Source organism: Hippopotamus amphibius, chromosome 16 (assembly GCF_030028045.1).
Source record: "Hippopotamus amphibius kiboko isolate mHipAmp2 chromosome 16, mHipAmp2.hap2, whole genome shotgun sequence".
Lineage (NCBI taxonomy): Eukaryota > Metazoa > Chordata > Mammalia > Artiodactyla > Hippopotamidae > Hippopotamus > Hippopotamus amphibius.
Window position 1 is genome coordinate 13567590 of NC_080201.1, and position 21592 is coordinate 13589181.

General features: G+C 38.0%; 1 protein-coding gene across 10 annotated transcripts in view; it reads right to left on the bottom strand.

Moving 5' to 3' along the window:
• Positions 1 to 21592, bottom strand: part of LOC130838462 (protein VAC14 homolog) — an 84370-nt gene that overhangs the window by 3433 nt on the left and 59345 nt on the right. For 2 of the 10 annotated variants that reach the window (XR_009049673.1, XR_009049675.1), the window contains exon 7: positions 7284 to 7383. The exons of 4 other annotated variants lie outside the window; for them this stretch is intronic. The gene's annotated coding sequence lies outside the window, so the exon portion shown is untranslated. Of the gene's footprint in view, positions 1 to 7283; positions 7384 to 8078; positions 8421 to 11013; positions 11043 to 21592 lie in introns of those variants that run through there. 4 more of the 10 variants (XM_057711567.1, XM_057711568.1, XR_009049677.1 and 1 more) reach the window with 4 other exon arrangements.

Sequence of the window (21592 nt, forward strand, 5' to 3'; positions counted from 1 at the left end):
TCTACCTGCCCCTGACTGCGTGGAAAAGACACCTGAGCAACCTGAAGCGCCGTATAAAGCGCTATAGAAACGTAAGTTCTTGTCCCAGTTGCTGACTCTGAATGATTGGATTTCTGTCGAAAGCATGATTATTTTGTTCTTGGTCGGACCCTGCTGACACATACATTTCGTATTGGCGTTATGAATACTGTCCAGACCTCAGAACAAAGCCAGGTCGGTTGGAGTACAATGAAACTCTGAGACTTGATCAGAAACATAAAAACAACCACTGGTAGAAAAGACTTCATTAACCTTTGTGTCTATTATGATCTGACTCCCCCCCACCCCACCCCCACGTATTGAATTTCAAATTGAGGTTCAGAACCATGTAAAGAGTTTTGCAGTGTAAATGGACATCTTTTCCTATATCCCCTGTCTATGGCTATGAAAATCTACTTTTTTCTCCAGTTTGATAATTCAACTTGATTTGAGGTATGTCCAGCCTTTGGAACAGAGGTTCTTAACTTTGGGGGTGGTGGTCATAGGCCCCTTGAGGAACCAAGAATAACCTTGGAGTTTTTGTATAGAATATGACACATAGAAATTTTGTACTAATTTCAGGGAGTTTTAAAGTCCACTCTGAAGTATGGATATCTGAAAGACCTCAGTCCAGTTTTAGAGGTTTATTTCTATTTTTTAAAAAGTAGAAGTATTTAAACAGCGAAAGTAGCTTAAGTGCTTTTGTTCTAAAAAATGGCCATTGTTGAATTTCTTAGTTGTTTTAAGACTTGTGGTTCTGAAGAAAGTGGGGATTGAGAAGATGGAAGCAGTTATGTTAGTGTTACCAAACCAAACTTGTATTTGCTCCCTGGTGCACAGTAAAGCCAATCTACTGACACCGGGTTATGGTGAAGGAAAGTTCAGGATTTATTGCAGGCACCAAACAAGCAGTCAAGGTAGCTAATGCTCAGAAGGCCCAAACTCCCTGATGGCTTTCAGGGAAAGATTTTTAAAGAGGATGAGAGAGAGGGTTGAGGGGTGTATCATCAGCTCATGGACATTCTTCTGATTTGTTGTTGGTGAGGTAATTGGGAGTCAATATCATTAATCTTCTAATTCAAACTGGTCTGGGTCAGCATGTGGGTAACTTCTTCCACCTGGTGTGGGTTTCTGTATCTGCAAAAGAGCTCAAAGGATATGGCTCAAAATATTACCTATAGCCTTTAAGGAGGAACTAAAGGTCCTTGACTTTGTTTTATGGTTGAACTATTATTATTTTTGTCTTGCTTGCTTGTTTTCCTTTGTTTCTGTATTTTCTCACTTCTGATTAAATTTTGCTCTGTGGAACTTGGGAAAAGCCTAGGAGCCAAAGCTTTTCTACAAACAAGAGGCAGGTGGAGGACACGGGGGAGGGTAGAAGCGGTGTTGCGAAGGCCTCATAGGATCCTACTCAGATACATTAGTAGCATAGCTTTAAAATGAGCCCAGAGTTAAGAATTTTAGAGAAGACACTGAAATGCTTTTTAAAGTTACAGTCATTCACAGATGAGGGTGTGGGCACACAGGCATAGAAGAAGTAAATTGATAAGATTTTGTTTCTTTTCTTTTTGAGTTAACATAAAAAGTAGGAAAAAATTTTTTTTCAGAGTTCAATTTGATATTCAATTTTTAAAAAATTTTTATTGGAGTATAGTTGATTTATAATGTGTTAGTTTCAGGTGTACAGCAAAGTGAATCAGATATACATACAAAAAGTAGGAAGATTCTTGATCAACGGAGTTAAAATAATTGATGTGGCTTAATTTTTTGGATTTTAAAAAAAATTTATTTATTTATTTATTTATTTTGTTGGCCACGTTGGGTCTTTTTTTTGCTGTGTGCGGACTTTCTTTTTAGTTGCGGTGAGCAGGGGCTACTCTTTGTTGTGGTGTGCGGGCTCATTGCCGTGACTTCTCTTGTTGTGGAGCACGGGCTCTAGGCGCGTGGGCTTCCATAGTTGCAGCACATGGGCTCAGTAGTTGTGGCTCATGGGCTCTAAAGCGCAGGCTCAGTAGTTGTGGCACAGGGGCTTAGTTGCTTCGCAGCATGTGGGATCTTCCTGGGGCAGGGATCGAACCCGTGTCCCCTGCATTGGCAGGTGGATTCTCAACCACTGCGCTACCTAGGAAGCCCCTTGGATGTTTTATATTAAAATAATTTTTACTGTGAAAAAGTAATGTGTCCTGAATATAACTTATATTGTCAAGCATTATTTTTTTTAACATTAGAACTTTAGTTAATTTGAAACTTAGTTTTGTGTGTGATGTGACAAATGGCTTTTACAGAAGTTTTTTACTGTTCTGTTGCTGTTTGGAAAACTATGGCTCATGGGCCAAATCTGGCTCACCACCTGTTTTTGTAAATAAAGTTCTATTGGAACACAGGCACATCCATTTGTTTACTTGTTGTCTGGCTGTTTTGTGCTACGTCAGACTTGAGTAGTTGTGCCAGAGACTGACTAGATGGGCTTCAAAGCTTAATATATTACTGTCTGGCCCTTAACAGAAAAAGTTTGCCAACCCCCTGAAATATGACATCCTTTCCTCACCGATTGGATAATGTCATGCTCCCATATAGTTTCAATATATGTGTTTGTCTTTGAGCTTTTCTAGTCTGTTTCATTTGTCTAGTTCTGCACATATAACAGTGTTTTAATTACTTTAGCTCTAAAATAAGACAATATTCAGTAGGTTAACTGCTTCCCTTACTCCCTATACCAGGTTGTTCTTTGCCTTATTTTTTCTTGGCCCTTAGATCCTTCATACTAATTTTTATGATCAGTTTATTAAATACTCTGAGAAATCTTTTTGGGGTTTCAGTAGGAACTGCTTTGAATATACACATTAATTTGGGAAGAGTTGTCATTTTTACAATATTCAGTCTTTCTGTGAACATAGTGTATCCTGATTTTTTTCCTGTCTTATTTTTTTTAATAAAATTATTGATTTATTGGCTGCGTTGGGTCTTTGTTGCTGCACGAGGGCTTTCTCTAGTTTTGGCGAAGGGGGCTACTCTTCGTTGTGGTGCATGGGCTTCTCATTGCAGTGGCTTCTCTTGTGGAGCACAGGCTCTAGGCCCGTGGGCTTCAGCAGCTGTGGCATGCAGGCTCAGTAGTTGTGGCTTGTGGGCTCTAGAGCGCAGGCTCAGTAAGTTGTGGTGCATGGGCTTAGTTGTTCCAGGGCATGTTGGGATCTTCCCCGGACCAGGGATTGAACCTGTCCCCTGCACTGGCAGGCAGGTTCTTAACCCCTGTGCTACCAGGGGAGTCCCTTTTATTTTTTATTTTATTTTTGGCCATGGGGCATGTGGGATCTTAGTTCCCTGACCAGGGATCAAACCCCCGCCCCCTGCAGTGGAATCATAGTGTCTGAACTACTGGACCACCAGGGAAGTCCTTGTTTTCATTTCTTTTAATGTGATCTTAAGATTGTTTTCTTTAGAGTGTTCATAAGGGAGATTGGTCTTGGCTTTGCTTTCTTGTGATTGTCTGGTTTTAGAATTAGGACAATGCTGACTTCTTTAAATGATGAGATGTGTTGTATTCTCTTTCTTGAAAACTTTTATATCGGATTGGTATTTTTTGTTAAATATTTGACAGAAAACACCAGTGCATCCATCCAGGCCTGCCACTTTATTTGTGAGGAGGTTTTAATGAAATTTTAAAAACGAGAGTAAACTCTATTTGCCTACATCTTACCGTTTCTGGCACTTTGTTTCTTCTTGTAGATCCAAGTTTTCATCAGTTTTCTTCAGTTTGAAAAACTTCCTTTCACATTGTTTATGGTGAGGCTTGTTGGTAATGAATTCTGTTAGTGTTTTTTTTTTTTTTAACTTGAAAATGTTTTTAGTTACTTTTTTTTTTTTTTTAAAGGTGTGACTCATGTCTTGTATTATGGCCGACTTAGCCCTTTCCTTCCTTAGCTCTGTCACATCCAGTTCCTTGCCTAGATGTTTGGAATCTTGTCTCTTCTTCCACATCTTCCAAAGCATCAATCCTCACTCCTCTTTAGAGTCATCTCTGACCTCAGTCTCAACTTGGGGCTTAAGGTTAAGTTTTTTGAGATGGGTGGGAGTAGCAGCATGTGACCATAGAATGAGGGACTTGAGAACTGGACCCCAAATGACAATCGTTTGTGGACAGAGAAACCTAGGAGATGAGTAGGAAAAGACAGACAAAGAAACAGAACACATGGGAGAAGCAGATGTGGGCATTTGTGTGCACCCAAAAGAAAGTGTGCGAGAATGTACTTGCAAAATTAATCTTAGAGGAACCAAGGTTTGTGCCAAAAAAATACTAATTCCCTATGTGATCTCAGGCAAATTCCTTCCTGTGTGAAACATCAGCTTCTCCTTAAGATGAAGGGATAAACCAAGATGATCCCTGAGAACCTTCCAGAGCTAAGATACTGTGACAGTGACATATGGGTCACAGAAATGATGTGAGTGAATGGACTACCTTTAACGAGTCCAAACCCTCAGCCCAGGGAGCAGAGATCCAGGGATGAATTGGAGGGTAGGGAAGTGGTGGAGAGAGGAACTTGAGTACAAACCTTTGTGTACACGTGCGCTTTTCTGGGAAAGGGTTTAGAACTATCAGCGGAGTCGGTGGCTCAAAGAGTCTGAAGATCTGGAACTTGGAGACTTTTCCATTTTGGAAACTTATCTGCTCCGAGACCGCCAAACCCACCCCTCATCTACCCTTCCAGCTCCCTGCAAATCAAAATCTACCAATCCAGGGAGAGGAGGTCGGATTTCATCTCTTGTCTCACTGAGTCTGGGTCAGGGCTTTACCTGCTCATGGGCTCTCGCCTGTAGCTCTTAACCCCTCGGTTCCCACCTTAGGCAAACATGGCCCGGCCAGTCACCATGGGCGCCGCCTTGTGGGCAGAGCGACAGGTTTAACTTTCATTTTTGAAAGACTTATTTTTAAACTGGATATATAATTTTTTTTTTTCTTTAGCACTTTAGTAGTCTAGTGTCTTCTGGCTTGTGTTGTTTTGAGTTAGATATTTGGAGTCATTCTGATCTTTGTTCTCCTGTATGTAATGTCTTTTATTTTTTTTCCTGCTGCTTTTTTAGAAAAAGTCAGTTTTATTGAGGCTTAATTTATATATGGTAGAATTCACTCTTTTTAGGAATATAGTTCTTTTGAGTTTTGACAAATGTAAACAGTTGTAAACTACCACCATAATCAAGATAGAGTATTTCTGTAAGTTTATAGTTCTCTCATTCTTCTTTATCATCAATTCTCAGACCCCATACCTATCCTCTAGCAATTGCTGATCTGATATCTGCCACTGTAGGTTTGCATTTTGAGAACATCGTGTTAATGGCATTCTGTAGTATGCAGCCTTTTATGTCTGGCTTCTTTAACTTCGCGCAATGCATTTAAGATTCATCCATGTTACTGCATGTATCAGTAGTTTATTCCTTTTTATGTGTGTGTAGTATTCCATTAAATGTACCATAAACTGTTTATCCATTAGCTAGTTAATGGACATTTGGATTGTTTCCAGGCTTTGGCTGTTAGCAATAAAGTTGCTGTAACCATTTGCCTATAGATCTTTATGTGGTCGTAGATCTTTGTTTTTGCTGGGTGACTACCTAGGAAAGAGACTGCTAGGTCATATGATAACTGTATGTTTAACATCCTAAAATGCTGCCAAACTTTTTTCCAAAGTGGCTATTCCATTTGTTTTCCTATCAGCAGCATATGACAGTTGTAGTTATTCTACATTAACATCAGCTCTTGATGATGTTAGTAGTTTAAAATTTAACTATTCTATTCAGTTCGTATTGATGTTTCATTATGTGTGTGTGTGTGTTGGTTTTTGTTTGTTTGTTTGTTTCAATTTTGGCTGCGCTGGGTCTTTGGGCCTCTCTAGTTGGGGTGCGCAGGCTTAGTTGCCTGACCAGGGATTGAACGGGTGTCCCCTGCATTGGAAGGCGGATCTTTTTTTTTTTAAGGACTTCTATTGAGATATAATTGACATACAATAAACTGCATAGAAGGCGGATTCTTAACCACTGGACCACCAGGAAGTCCCTCATTGTAGTTGTAATTGTATTTCTCTGAGGACCAATGATGTAGAGCATCTTTCATGTATTTATTTGCTATATGTATATCTTCTTTGGCAGAACGTTATTAAAATCTCTTGCCTATTTTTTTTTTTTACAGCTTTACTGTGTTATAATTATCATACAGCAAATACATATAATTAAATCATAGTTTGATACGTTTCAGCATACGGATACACCTATTAAAGTCATCACTACAATCAAATTAATGTACACGCTACAACATGGATGGGCCTTGAAAACCTAGGCTTAGTGAAAGAAGCCAGTCACAAAAGGCCACATATTGTATGAGTCTGTTTATATAAAATATCCAGAATAGGCAATCCATAGAGGCAGAATGTAGGTTAGTGGTTGCCAGGCACTGGGACAGGGGAGAACGGGCAGTGGGTATGGGGTTCTTTTTTGGAGTAGGTATGGGGATTTTTTGGGGGATGATGAAAATATTTTGGAATTAGATACTTGTGATGGCTGCATAGGTTGTGAATATTCTAAAAAACTACTGAATTGTACAGTTTAAAAGGCAAATTTTATGGTATGTGAATTATATTTCAATAAAAGCTGTTCAAAGAAAGGGAAAAAACTACTAGTTGTGATCCATTTATGGGTTATTCAAACAGCATTGTTTATAATTGCAAAACCATGGAAACTAACTTAATGTCCATCAGTAGAAGAATGATTATAGAAATGGTTGTATATTCCCAGAATGAAAAAGTGAAGGAGGTATTAATGCGGTGAAATACGTACGAATATGATGAACCTCACAATCATAGTTTGAGCAAAAAAACACACAAAACATTGCAGAGTAATCTCTAACAGGTAAAATACCAAATTAAAGTTCAAAAATATATAGAACACTATACAATTTATTAAAAGTATAAAATTGAGCATGAGGATCATAAACATAAGTTTCCAGATAGTAATTAATTGTGGAGACAACTTGTGGTATGAACTTGTAGTGGAGGAGGGGAAGAGAGGAACAATGTCATTAAGGAAGAATTTATAGTGCGTTTAAACTGTATTTGGCAGTGTGTTATTCCTTAAGCTGTATGATAGGTATATAGGAGTTAGTTTTACTTGATTTTTACTTTTAGAATATTTGAAATAATTTTTATAAGAAAATACAAAGGATACAACAAAATGGAGGTAGAACCTGGAAAGAATAAATACGCTAAAATTTTTCTACTTACGAAAGCACAGGGACTTGCCTGGTGGTCCATTGGTTAAGACTGTCTTACAATGTAGGGGATGCGGGTTCGATCCCTGGTCAAGGAACTAAGATCCCACATGCTGCACAGCGAGGCCAAAAAATGAAACGAAATGAAATACATTCTGACGACTCTCAAGTTTTTTTAAAAAAGAGCACAATATCAAAGGTACCACTGAGGACAGATAAGAACCAATTGAGACGAAGATGTTGGGGGAGGACTGATTTGCATTCATGAAGTCGTAATCATATAACTTATTTTAAAGAAGTTGTGGTTTCCTTTGGAAATTCTTCACCAAGCGAAAATGTAAAGCATGGTGACCTGAAAGAAATTTCACTAATGCATATTTTGCAAAGTGGTTCTACTCTCAGAAGTCAATCAAGTAGTCTCAGAGGGAGGAATACAAGGGGTATAAGGAAAAGCCATAAGGAGATCTTTCTTACATGGCAAAGGAGCTAAGTTAAAAGGTAAATCACCTTATTAGGAGGTCCCATGAGAAACATTACACAGCTGAAACAGAGGGTAACTTGAGTGGTTTCTAGTTTATTGGTATCAGTCCCTATTCTGGTTTTACGGAATTATAAAGCTTTAATCTCTGTCCTCAAGGAGGATAGGAGTTTATTCTAACTACACCATCAAGCCTGTTACCTGGAAAGAGAAATTTTTGTAGAGAGGGCTTTATAGGAGTTGTAAGTAGAGTGCTAGGGCCATTTAAAAAGCATTGCCCACAGAGAAGTTAAGCAAACAGGAGGCCCAAGGGACTTCCAGAAACCCAGACTTGCAGAATATGGATAGGAACTATTAGAACTTTGTACAGCTGCTTAAGTTTAGAGACAGTCTTTGGTGTGGGTTGAATTGTGTCCCCCTGCCCCAAAACACATGTTCAAGTCTTGACTCTTATAATTTGTGAATGTGATTTTATTTGGAAATAAGATTTTTGCAGATTTTATCCAAGTTAAGTTGAGGTCATGCTGGATTAGGGTGGGTCCTAATCCAATGTCTGGTATCTTTATAAGAGAAAGAAGAAGGAGATTTGAATCCAGAGACACAGAGAGCATACACACACTGAGGGAAGATTCTGGCCATGTGATGATGGAAGCAGAGATTGGAATTAGGCATCTGCAAACCAAAGAACACAAAGGATTATGAGCAACCACTAGAAACTAAGAAGAGGGAAAGTGGGAGCTTTCTCTCGAGTCCTCAGAAGGAGCATGGCTCTGCTGCTACCTTGAGTTCAGACTTCCAATCTCCAGAACTGAGGATACATTTCTGCTGTTTTAAACCTCCCAGTTTGTATGGTTATTTGTCACTGCTGTCCTGATATGTTCTTCATTACTTTTGCTAGGCACTACCTAGTTCCCTACAACAATTAGCAATACTTTAAAATGCAAATGACTACTAGGCTTGCTTGCTTGGTGGGACATAAAAACACTGGGTAGGTAAGATTTCTTGTTTTTTCATAATGGAGGAAAAGATAACCTAAAATACCCTCTCCTACATACACACACACACACACGTATATATATAGTGTAAAAGTCAAGTCCCTGGTGTCCAGAAACAATTAAGGTACTGCAAGAAAAGAGCCATAAGCCTGTAGGCTAATCAAACTGCTATACTGAGAGTAAGGAGATACAGTTCTCAGTAATCAAGAGGCTTGAGTTTTAGAGGCATACGCCCTCAAGAGATGAGGTCTTGGGGTCCTTGAGAGTCAAGTGGTTAGAAATCAGCCCCCTGCAGTTTGCCCTTCTTTATTTAATATAATTACTAATATATTAGCAGTTAAAAATATATTGACTTGATATTTACCATCTTCTTATTTGTCTCATCATTTTTTTCCCTTTCTTGCTTTCTGTTGGATTGATTTTTTAAATAATTTCATTTCCCCCCGTTCTATATTCTTGATTTGTCAAATCTATTATTGCCTGACATTTACTCTCATGTTTTCATATTTTTTTATACATCTTTATTGGAGTAAAATTGCTTTACCATGTTGTGTTAGTTTCTGCTGTACAACAAAGTAAATCAGCTATATGTATACATATATCCCCATATCCCATCCTGCTTGAGCTTCCCTCCCAACCTCCCTGTCCTACCCTTCTAGGTCACAAAGCACCAAGCTGATCTCCCTATGCTATGCAGCAGCTTCCCACTAGCTATTTTACCTTTGGTAGTGTATATATATCAATGCTGATCTCTCACTACATCCCAGCCTCCCTTTCCCCCTTGTGTCCTGAAGTCTGTTCTCTACGTCTGCATCTTTATTCCTGCCTTGCCACTAGGTTCATCAGTACCATTTTTATAGATTCCACATATATGCGTTAGCTTACGGTATTTGTTTTTCTCTTCCTGACTTACTTCAATCTGTATGACAGACTCTAGGTCCATCCACCTCACTACAAATAACTCAATTTCGTTTCTTTTCATAGTTGAGTAATATTCCATTGTGTATACGTGCCACGTCTTCTTTATCCGTTCTTTGGTCAGTGAACATTTAGGTTGCTTCCATGTCCTGGCTATTGTAAATAGTGCTGCAGTGAACATTATGGTACATGTATTTTTTTGAATTATGGTTTTCTAGGGTATATGCCCAGTAGTGGGATTGCTGGGTCATATGGTAGTTCTATTTTTAGTTTTTTAAGGAATCTCCATACTGTTCTCCATAGTGGCTGAATCAATTTACATTCCTACCAACAATGCAGTAGGGTTCCCTTTTCTCCACACCCTCTCCAGCATTTATTGATTCTAGATTTTCAGATGATGGCCATTCTGACTGGTGTGAGGTGATACTTCATGGTGGTTTTGATTTACATTTCTCTAATGATTACTGATGTTGAGCATTTTTTCATGTGTTTGTTGGCCATCTCTATGTCTTCTTTGGAGAAATGTCTATTTAGGTCTTCTGCCCATTTTTGGATTAGGTTGTTTTTTGGATGTTGAGCTGCATAAGCTACTTACATATTTTGGAGATTAATCCTTTGTCAGTTGTTTTGTTTGCAAATATTTTCTCCCATCCTGAGGGTTGTCTTTTTGTTTTGTCTATGGTTTCCTTTGCTGTGCAAAAGCTTTTAAGTTTCATTAGGTCCTGTCGGGAGCCGTCTGGACAAGCCAGTGCTATGACAAGGTCACCAGGCTCCAAGGAGGACTGCAAGGCGAGAACTCCTTGGAAGGGCATTTCAGAGCAGGAGAATCGCAAGGTGACCGCTCCGCAAGGACAGGCCCCAGACCATCTCCACCCATTTTACATTCGGTTCTTTGTTTCTTTGTAATACTATGCTTACTAGGAATCTTGTTTAGCCCAGCATGTTCTTTCCCTCTGAAGCAGGGTTCCCCTGGGGGAAACTCAGAAATATTTCTAGCAAGAGGGGCACCATTTAGGGAACCAGGAATGAGAGAAATGTTTAGGTTATTACCACCCACTTCCCCTCCCTGTTTCTATGTCCCCAGGAAAGAACCAGCGTTTGACACATTCTTTCTCCGTGTCTGCCCCACCAAGTCCCCTCCCACCACTCCTTGGTGGAAAAGGCAGGCACCTCAGGCTACTAAATGCTGGGGAAAAGAGAGGTTTGGCTTTTATTGTATATTCTTTAAGCTTAGGAATGCTCATGATTGCAGCAGGCATAAGTATAGACATAGACATTAGGCATAGGTATGGGTGCTAAGGGCTATAGTTTGCTTAAGATATAAGATTAAGAAGTTATTTACACATGCTTACCTCAGAGTCACAGGGTTTGCAAGCCAAACCTGACGAAAGAAAGAAACTGGTAGATGCTGAGGGAAGATATGCTCCGTCATAAAAGATTTTTTCTGAGATATGCTTACTATATAAACACACAAAGCTCTGACAATAAAGAGAGATCCTGCATAGCTGACACAGGCCTCCTCATCTCTTCCTTGCACCAACGCCACTCATCCCTTGGGTACTCTTGGACCCGCCGGAGCTGGACTTCAGCAAGGTCCCATTCATTTGTTTTTGTTTTTATTTCCATTACTCTATGAGGTGGGTCAAAAAGGATCTTTCTGTGATTTGTCATAGAATGTTCGGCCTATGTTTTCGTCTAAGAGTTTTATAGTGTCTGGCCTTACACTTAGGTCTTTAATCCATTTTGAGTTTATTTTTGTGTATGGTGTTAGGAAGTGTTCTAATTTCATTCTTTTACATGTAGCTGTCCAGTTTTCCCAGTGCCACTTATTGAAGAGGCTGTCTTTTCTCCATTGCATATTCTTGCCTCCTTTGTCAAAGATAAGGTGACCATGTGTGTGGGTTTATCTCTGGGCTTTCTATCCTATAGCATTGATCTATATTTCTGTTTTTGTGCCAGTACATACTCTCTTGATTATTATAGCTTTGTAGTATAGTCTGAAGTTAGGGAGCCTGATTCCTCCAGCTGTGTTTTTCTTTCTCAAGATTGTTTTGGCTCTTCAGGGTCTTTTGTGTCTCCATACAAATTGTAAAATTTTTGTTCTAGTTCTGTGAAGAAATGCCATTGGTAATTTGATAGGGATTGCATTGAATCTGTAGATTACTTTGGGTAGTATCGTCATTTTCACAATGTTGATTTTTCCAATCCAAGAACATGGTATATCTCTCCATCTGTTTGTGTCATCTTTGATTTCTTTCATCAGTGTCTTATAGTTTTCTGAGTACAGATCTTTTGCCTCCTTAGGTAGGTTTATTCCTAGGTATTTTATTCTTTTTGTTGCAGTGGTAAATGGGAGTATTTCCGTAGTTTATGATTTTTTGTTGTTAGTTTATAGGAATGCAAGAGATTCCTGTGCATTAATTTTGTATCCTGCTACTTTACCAAATTCACTGATTAGCCCTAGTAGTTTTCTGGTGGAATCTTTAGGATTTTCTACATATAGTATCATGTCATCTGCAAACATTGCCAGTTTTACTTCTTCTTTTCCAGTTTGGATTCCTTTTATTTATTTATTTTTTCTTCTCTGATTACTGTGGCTAAAACTCCCAAAATTATGTTGAATAATAGTGGTGAGAGTGGGCGCCCTTGTCCTGTTGTTGAACTTAGAGGAAATGCTTTCTGTTTTTCACCACTGAGAATGATGTTGGCTGTGAGTTTGTCATATATGGCCTTTATTATGTTGAGGTAGGTTCCCTCTGTGCCCACTTTCTGGAGAGTTTTTTTCATAAATGGGTATTGAATTTTGTCAAAAGCTTTTCCTGCATCTATTGAGATTATCATATGGTTTTTATCCTTCAATTTGTTGATATGGTGTATCCCATTGATTTGCATATATTGAAGAATCCTTGCATTCCTGGGATAAACCCCACTTGATCATGGTGTATGATCCTTTTAATGTTCTGTTGGCTTCTGTTTGCTAGTATATTGTTTAGGATTTTTGCATCTATGTTCATCAGTAATATTGGCTTGTAATTTTCTTTTATTGTCACATCTTTGTCTGGTTTTGGTATCAGGGTGATGGTGGCCTCGTAGAATGAATTTGGGAGTGTTCCTCCCTCTGCTATATTTTGGAAGAGTTTGTTAGCTCTTCTCTAAATGTTTGATAGAATTCGCTTGTGAATCCATCTGGCCCTGTGCTTATGTTTTCATATTTTGCTATTATTTTATATTTTAATTTTCTAGAGATTTCAAATCCCCTAAGATGTGTGTGTGTGAGAGAGAGAGAGACTTTTATTCCTTCCTGTGTCTCCTAGCTTCCATTGGTGGGATAATTTTCCTTCTGCCTGAAGAATGCCCTTCAATATTTATATGAATATGGATCTGTTGAGGACACAGATTCTCACAATTTTTCATATATCTGAAAAAAGTCTTTATTTCACCTTCATTGATAAAGGGTAGTTTTGTCAGTTATGGATTGATAGTTCAGTTTTCCCATCCCTTTGAGATTTCCCTTACATTGTCTTCTGGCTCTTCTGTTTTCCCTTAGAAGTTAGCTATCAGACTTACTTTTGCACCTTTGAAAGGAACTTACCTTTTTGACTCCGTTAAAGATTTTCCCTGTTTTGATTTTCAGTAGTTTTAATATGGTGTGCCTAGGCTTATATGTATTTTTATAATGCATACTGTTTATCCTTTTGTTGGTTTGAATCATGGCTTGATATATTTCACCAGTTTTGTAAAATTCTTGATCAGTGCTTCTCAGACATAGTTTCTTCCCCATTTACTCCAATAAGTTCTCGTCCCATTTTCAGTCATTTTCCATCCCTTCCCCTTCAACCCTAGGCAACACTAATGTGCTTTTTTGACTTTATAGATTTATTTTGACTTTCTCTTATGCCATATAAATGAAATTATACAGTATATACTGTTTTGCATCTGGTTTCTTTTCCTCAGTATTGTGTTTTTGACATTAACTCCTATATTAGTGTGTATCAGCATTATGGTATTTCTATGGAATGAATTTTTTTTTTTTTTTTTTTGCTGCACTGTGTGGCTTGCAGGATCTTGGTTCCCCAACTAGAGATGGAACCCATGCTCCCTGCAGTGGAAATGTGGAATCCTAACCACTGTATTGTCAGGGAATTTTCCAGTATTTCTGTATCTATATTTATATATTATAATTTGTTTATCCATTCATATGTTGATTGACATTTTGGTTGTTTCCAGTTTGAAGCCATTATGAATAAAGCTGCTATGAACATCTGTATGTAATCTTTGGGTTAAGTACCTAGGAAGTGGAATTGCTGGATCACACTGTAACTGTTCAATTTTATAAGAAACAAACTGTTTTCTGGAGTATTTATATGATTTTATGTTCCCTTCAGGAATGTATGAGAGTTGCAATTCTCCATATCCTTGTCAACACTTGGAACTGTTAATCATTTAAACTTTACCTTTTGTAGTGGGTATTATATCTTTGTGGTTTTAATTTGTACTTTACTGGTGTCTAATGACATTGACCATGTTTTCATGTGTTCACTGGGTATTCATATATCTTTCAGGATGTGTCTATACAAATCTTTTGCCAATTTAAAAACTGGTTTGTCTTTTTATTGAGATATAAAAGTTCCTTATATATTCTGTATAAAAGTACGTGGTCAATTATATATGCTCAGCATATCTTCTAGTCTGAGACTTGAATTTTCATTTTTTTAATGATGTCTGTTCTAGAGAAGTTTTTAATCTTGGTGATGTCCAGTTTATCCATTTTTAGTTTTATGATTGATGCATTTTGTGTCCTGTCTAAGAACTCTGTCTACCTCAAGGTCACAAAGATTTTCTTTCTGGGATTTATAGTTTCAGCTTTTACATGTAGATCTCTGATCTATTTTGTGTTAATTTTTGTGTTGGGGAGGGTTAAGATTCATTTTTTCCATATGGATATCCAATTCTTCTGGTACTGTTTTTACCTTTTCCAGTTGCGCTACCATTGATTCTGGTAAGGAAGGAAGGAGTACCACCTAACAATTATAATCTGTCAAAAAGATGGAAGTTTAACTACTTGAATACAATGGGGAACAACCAAAAGCAGGCAGAAACTGGAGGAGTATCTGTTTCGAAAAGGAGAATGGCACTGCATGAATTTGCCATGTGTATCACATTTTTTACCCTAATATGCAGGCCAATCTAAAACTTGAATAGGATATTGACAGACTTTCAGCTTGAACAAGCAGAGAGCAGGATTTGGGATAACCTCAGCAGCTGGAAAGTGAGTAAGGAAATGACAGAATCACAAAGGGGAGCTCTAAACTTTGTTTATAAACTCACCCATATCATCACCTGATCCCTGAACTGGGCGTGCATGAGAGTTTTCAAGCAGTCCAGATAAATCTAAAAGATCTGAACAGATATTTCAACTGTTGCCCATCACAGGAAAAACAATCTGGTGTTTGACTTCAGCCAAGTTAACTGCCTGTTGCAATAGAAACATCAGTATTCTTCAGAGAACCACAAAATAAATCAGATTCTCTACAAATCATTCAGAATGTCCAAGATATAGTAAAAAAAAAAAAAAAATCTATAGATACAAAGGAACAGGAAAATGTGATCTTTGTCCAAGAGAGAAGGCAATAAATAGAATCTGACCTCAACATGATTGAAACGTTGAGTTAGAACATAAAGATTTTAAAGCAAACATCATAAGTATGCTCAATAATATAAAGGGAAATTTGTTGTAATAAATTAAGAAATAGGAAATCTCACCAGAGAAGTAGAAACTATTTTTAAGAAGTGGTGGTGGGGGGAATTCTAGAGTTGAGAAAAACTACCTCCCCCAAATCAGTGGATGGGCTTAACAGCAGGTTGGCATAACAGGAGAGTTAGTGAATTTGGAGACAGACCAATAGAAATTAGCCAATGTGAAAACGACAGAAAAAAGACTAAAGTGAACAGATGGGAACTATACTCAATATTTTGTAATAATCTTTAAGGGAAAAGAATCTGAAAAAGAATATATATACATACATATATATGTATAAATATATATATGCAAATCACTGTGCCGTACACCTGAAACTAACATGACATTGTAAATCAGCTATACTCCAAGTTAAAAACAAAAGTGAACAGAGCCTCAGTGACACATGGAACAATATCAAGATATCTAATATACACCTAATTGGAGTCCCAGAAGAAGAGGCAGAAAAAGAGGAGCAAAACAATAATATGCAGAGACAATGAATGAAAACTTACTAAATGAGGTGAAACATAAATTTACAGAGTACAATGAAAAGCAGGGCAAATAGAAAGAAAATATAAAGCAAGGCTTGACGTTATAGTCAAACTGTTTTGAAAATCAAGATTAAGAGAGAATATTGAGGGCTTCCTAGGTGGCGCAGTGGTTAAGAATCTGCCTGCCAATGCAGAGGTCACGGGTTCAATCCCAGCTCCAGGAAGATCCCACATGCCACGGAGCAACTATGCCCGTGTGCCAAAAAAAAAAAAAAAAAAAAAAAAAAGAGAGAGAATATTGAAAGCACCTAGGGTAAAATGACACATTACTTATAGAACAAAACAGTATGAATTGGCATTAATTTTTTTCATCATAAACAGCAGAGGCCAGAAACCAAAAGAATGATGTCTTTAAAGTATTGAGAGAGAAAACAACAGCAACAAAATCAAACCCTTGTTAAACCTTCATTCTGTCTTCAGCCAAAATATCTTTTGAGAATGAAGGTCAAATAATGCATATTTTTTAAAATGTATTTTATTTTTAATTTTTTGTTTTTTTAGCCTTGCCACATAGCATGCGGAACCTTAGTTCCCTGATCAGGGATCGAACCCATGCCCCCTGCAGTGGAAGCTCAGAGTCTTATAACCACTGGACCACCAGGGAAGTTCCCAAATAAAGTATGTTTTAGTTAAGTGAAAACTTACAGAATTTTCTGCTTGCAGGTCATCACTATAAGGAATGCTAAAGGAAGTTCTGAAATACCTTGGCACCTTTCTTGAAAATCAGTAAAACTAATGTGCATTATTCTATTCCTGGACTCACTGTTCTGCTGATTTATATGTCTATCCATTATGCTGCTACCATATACTGTTTTGAAATTAGGTATAATACTTCTTTAAGCCTGTAGTACTTAATATCTAATATCTTCCAGCTTTTTATATTTCTCTAAGACATCTTTGTGATTGTTGGCCCTTTCCCATATAAACTTTAGAATCAACTTGTCAATTTCTACAAAAAGTTTGTTGAAAACCTGTTTGGGATTACACTGAATCTATATTAGATGAACAAGTTGGTAATTATCTCAGAAAGAAATATGATTTTTTCAATCATGTGGTATCTCCTTTCATTTATTTGCATCATCTTTAAATTCTCTCAGTAGTGTTTTGTAGTTTTCCTTGTATAGATCTTGCACAAATTTTGTTAAATTTGTCCCAGAGTAGTTCACATTTCTTGATAATACTGCAAATTTTCTTTTCCTTTAATATCTTGCTAATTGCTAGTATTTAGGAATGCCATTGATTTTTGTATATTAATTTAAAATCCTGTGACCTTGCTAAAATTCAGTTAGTTTACATTTACAAAAATTTATCTGTGATATTTTACTTCTTTCCAATATGTATGCCTTTTATCTATCTGTCTGTCTGTCTATCTTTATTGCATGGTCTAGGACCTCCAGTATGATGTTTAATAGAAGTGAGTGTACATCTTTGCCTTATTCCTCATCTTGGGGGTAAAGTGTTCAGTCCGTCTCCATTAAGTATGATGAAAGCTACAGCTTTTTCAGGTTGAGGAAATTCTCTTTCATTCCCTATTTTGCTGAGAGTTTTCATCACTAACAGATGTTGAATTTTGTGGAGTGGTTTTTCTGTTTCAGTTGAGATGATCATATGATTTTCTTCTTTATTCCATTAATATGGAGAATCACATTGATTTTTTAAAAATGTATTTATTGGCTGCATTGGGTCTTCATCGCTAAACGTGGGCTTTCTCTAGGTGTGGAGAGCGGGGGCTACTCTTTGTTGTGGTGTGCAGGCTTCACATTGAGGTGGCATCTCTTGTTGCAGAGCAAGGGCTGTAGGTATGTGGGCTTCAGTGGTTGGTTGTAGCACGTGGGCTCAATAGTTGTGGCTTGCAGGCTCTAGAGCTCAGGCTCAGTAGTTGTGGCACACGGGTTTAGTAGCTCTGAGGCATGTGGAATCTTCCTGGACCAGGGCTCAAACCCGTGTTCCCTGCGTTGCCAGGCAGATTCTTAACCACTGCACCACCAGGGAAGCCCTGGAGAATTACATTGATTTTTAACTGTGAACCTACTTTGCATGGCTGGAATGAACTCCATTATGATGTGTTATTATTACTATAATTATTTTTATATTGCCAAGTCAGATTTCCTAATGTTTTGATAAGAATGCTTATGTCTAATTTTGGGAGAATTATGGTTCTCTAATTTTCTTTTCCTCTGTAGTGGCTTTGTATGATTTTGGTACTGTTGGTCTCATAAAATGAGATTGGAAAGTGGTTATTCCCCTTTATTTAAAAAAAAAAAGTCTGTGAGGAGTTAATGCTATTTCTTCCTTAATTGTTTGGTAATGTTAACTGAGTGGAATGTACAGAGTTCCCATATAACCCGTATTTCCACATATGCACAGCCTCCCTCCCTGTCATCATCCTGCACCCAGAGTACCTTTGCTTTGATTGATGAACCTACATTGACACATCATTATGACTCCAAGTCCATAGTTTACAGTTTGTATTCACTTTTTTTTTTTTTAAGATTTTCATTTTTTGATGTGGACCATTTTTAAAGTCTTTATTGAATTTTACAATATTGCTTTTGCTTTATGTTTTGGTTTTTTGGCCATGAGACATATGGGATCTTAACTCCCTGACCAGGGATCAAACCCACACCTCTTGCATTGGAAGGCGAAGTCTTCACCACCGGACTGCCGGGGAAGTCCTTGTGTTCACTCTTGGTGCTTTATATTTCATGGGTTTTGACACAGGTATAATGACATGTATTCACCATTTTAGTATTATACAGAATAGTTTCACTGCCCTAAAAATTCTCTGTGCTCTGCTGATTCATCCTTCTCACCCCATCCCCCAACCTCTGGCAACTTCTGTCTGATCTTACTGTCTCTATAGTTTTACGCCTGCAGAATATCATATGGTTGATTAAGAAGTGAATACCTAAGTGTGATAACAAAGAAGCCTTTTGCCTTAATCAAAGGAACCACTCTTCAGTCTAAGCTCAAGCGACAGATTCAGTTGGATTTTTGACTTGTATAACAACCAGGAGGAATCTGTCACTTTGCCCAGCAAGTTGTAAGAATGATGATTATTGTTGTGGTGACATTTGCCATCTGCTGGCTGCCCTGTCATATTTACTTCATCCTCACTGCGATCTATCAACAACTAAATAGGTGGAAATATATTCAGCAGGTCTACCTGGCTAGCTTTTTTTTTTTTTTTTTTTTTGGCACACGGGCTTAGTTGCTCCGTGGCATGTGGGATCTTCCTAGAGCTGGGATTGAACCTGTGATCTCTGCATTGGCAGGCAGATTCTCAACCATTGCGCCACCTAGGAAGCCCCTACCTGGCTAGCTTTTGGCTGGCAATGAGCTCAGCCATGTACAGCCCCATCATGTACTGCTGTCTGAATAAGAGGTTTCGAGCTGGCTTCAAGAGAGCATTCTGCTGGTGTCCTTTCATCGAAGTTTCTAGCTATGATGAGCTGGAGCTCAAAACTACCAGGTTTCACCCTACTTGGCAAAGCAGCCTGTACACTGTGACCAGGATGGAGTCCATGACAGTGGTGTCTGACCCCAGTGATGCAGATAACACCAAATCCAGTCGTAAGAAGAGAGTGCTTCCGAGAGACACACGCTTCAACAACTGCTTCCGCTGGAATTCCAAATCTGCCTCCACCACTTCAAGTTTCATAAGCTCACCCTATACTTCTGTGGATGAATATTCCTAAATCCATATCCTGAGCTGAAAGAATAGGGTGAGGCCATCGTGGTGCCACCTCAGGCCCACACTCTCCTGATTTTTGGCCCTCTCTGTCCTACATACTCTCTAGAAATAGAAGGGCAATTTTTAGGCAACTATGTTTCAACAGAGAAAGGTAGCATATAAGTGTAACAAAGACACTATTAAGATATTTGCCCCCTCAAAAATAAAATGAGCTTTAAATTAAAAAAAAAATCATATGGTTGAAATCATATAGCATATAGCCTTTTCACATTGGTTTCTTTCACTTAGTAATATGCATTTAGGTTTCAACATGTCTTTTCATAGCATGACAGCTCATTTCCTTGAATGATATTTCATTGTACTGATGTATCACAGTTCATCTGTTCACCTGCTGAAGGGCATCTTGCTTGCTTTCAGGTTTTGGCAATTATGAATCAAGCTGCGATAAGCATCTACGTGCAGGTTTTTGTGTGGATGTGAGTTTTCAGTTCCTTTGAGTAAATACCAAGGAGCACAATTGTTGGGTCTTACGGTAAGATTATTTCAGTTTTGTAAAAAGAAAAAACTGCCAAAGTATCTTCCAAAGTTGTTGTACCACTTTGCATTTCTACCAACAACAAATGAAAGTTCCTATTGCTCCACATCTACACTAGCATTTGGCATTATCAGTGTTTTGGGTTTTTGGCATTCGTATAGGTGTGTAGTGACTTCTAATTGTTTTCATTTGCAATTCCCTAATGCATTATGATGTTGAGCATCTTTTCATATGCTTTTATGCCATCTGTTTATTTTCTTTGGTGAGATATCTGTTCAGATCTTTTGCCTGTCTATTAATGGGTTTCGTTTTCTTATTGTTGAGTTTTAAGAGTTTAACAGCTGTCTCTGGTTGGCTTTGATAGATTGGCTTGGGGGGGGAAACACTTTTTGCACTAGTGAGCTCTGAGTTCAATAATGACAGCCTTACATGTGAAGTCTTTCATGTCCAATAATAACCTTTCCCTGGCAACTCCAACTTCTTGGACTGCCAGACTTGATTATGGCTGCAGTTTTTCAAGACTCCTTTGGACCTGGGGATGGGAAAATGGGCACAGGGAAATTAAAATGCCACAAAGCTCATTGTTCTTACTGAGATTCAGCTCTTTTTCTTGAATAATCATTCCTTAGATTGATGCAAGTCTTTGGTTAATTTCTAGCATTTTGAGAAAGTTGATTTTGACAGTCTTTGCTAGTGTTCTCATTGCTTTTATGGAGGAAAGAGTTTTCAGAGCTCTTTACTCTGAGATTTTCATTTATGTCCACTGTCCTTTTGTGAACAATAACATATATTTGTAAATTAGTGTGGTGAGACCTGGAAGAAATTCCTTGCCTGTAGAACAGGACAAGAGCTCAATTAAATGACCAGGGAAGGTAATATGCTATATGCATATCATGTCAGTTTATAATATATTTTATAGGTGCTGGAGCTAGATGAATCAAATTTTACTTGGTAAATAATGAGTGGTTAAATCTCATCACTATATAATATGTAATGGTTTATATCCTTTGAAATGAGGAATTACTATTTCAATAATAATCTAATATCCTCCTCTACCTGAAACTTTTTGCCATCTGGAATAGCTCTTGATAGGAAAGGTATGTTTCTTTCTTTCTTTCTTTTTTTTTTTAAGCTCCCCTCCTACCCCACCCCTCACTTAAAAAAAAATTTTATTTATTTATTTATTTATTGTCTGTGTTGGGTCTTCATTGCTACACATGAGCTTTCTCTAGTTGCGGCGAGTGGGGGCTACTCTTCATTGTGGTGCATGGGCTCCTCATTGCTGTGGTTTCTCTTGTTGCAGAGCATAGGCTCTAGGCATGTGAGATTCAGTAGTTGTGGCACACGGGCTCAACAGTTGTGGCTCTCGGGCTCTAGAGCACAGGCTAAGTAGTTGTGGCCCACAGGCTTA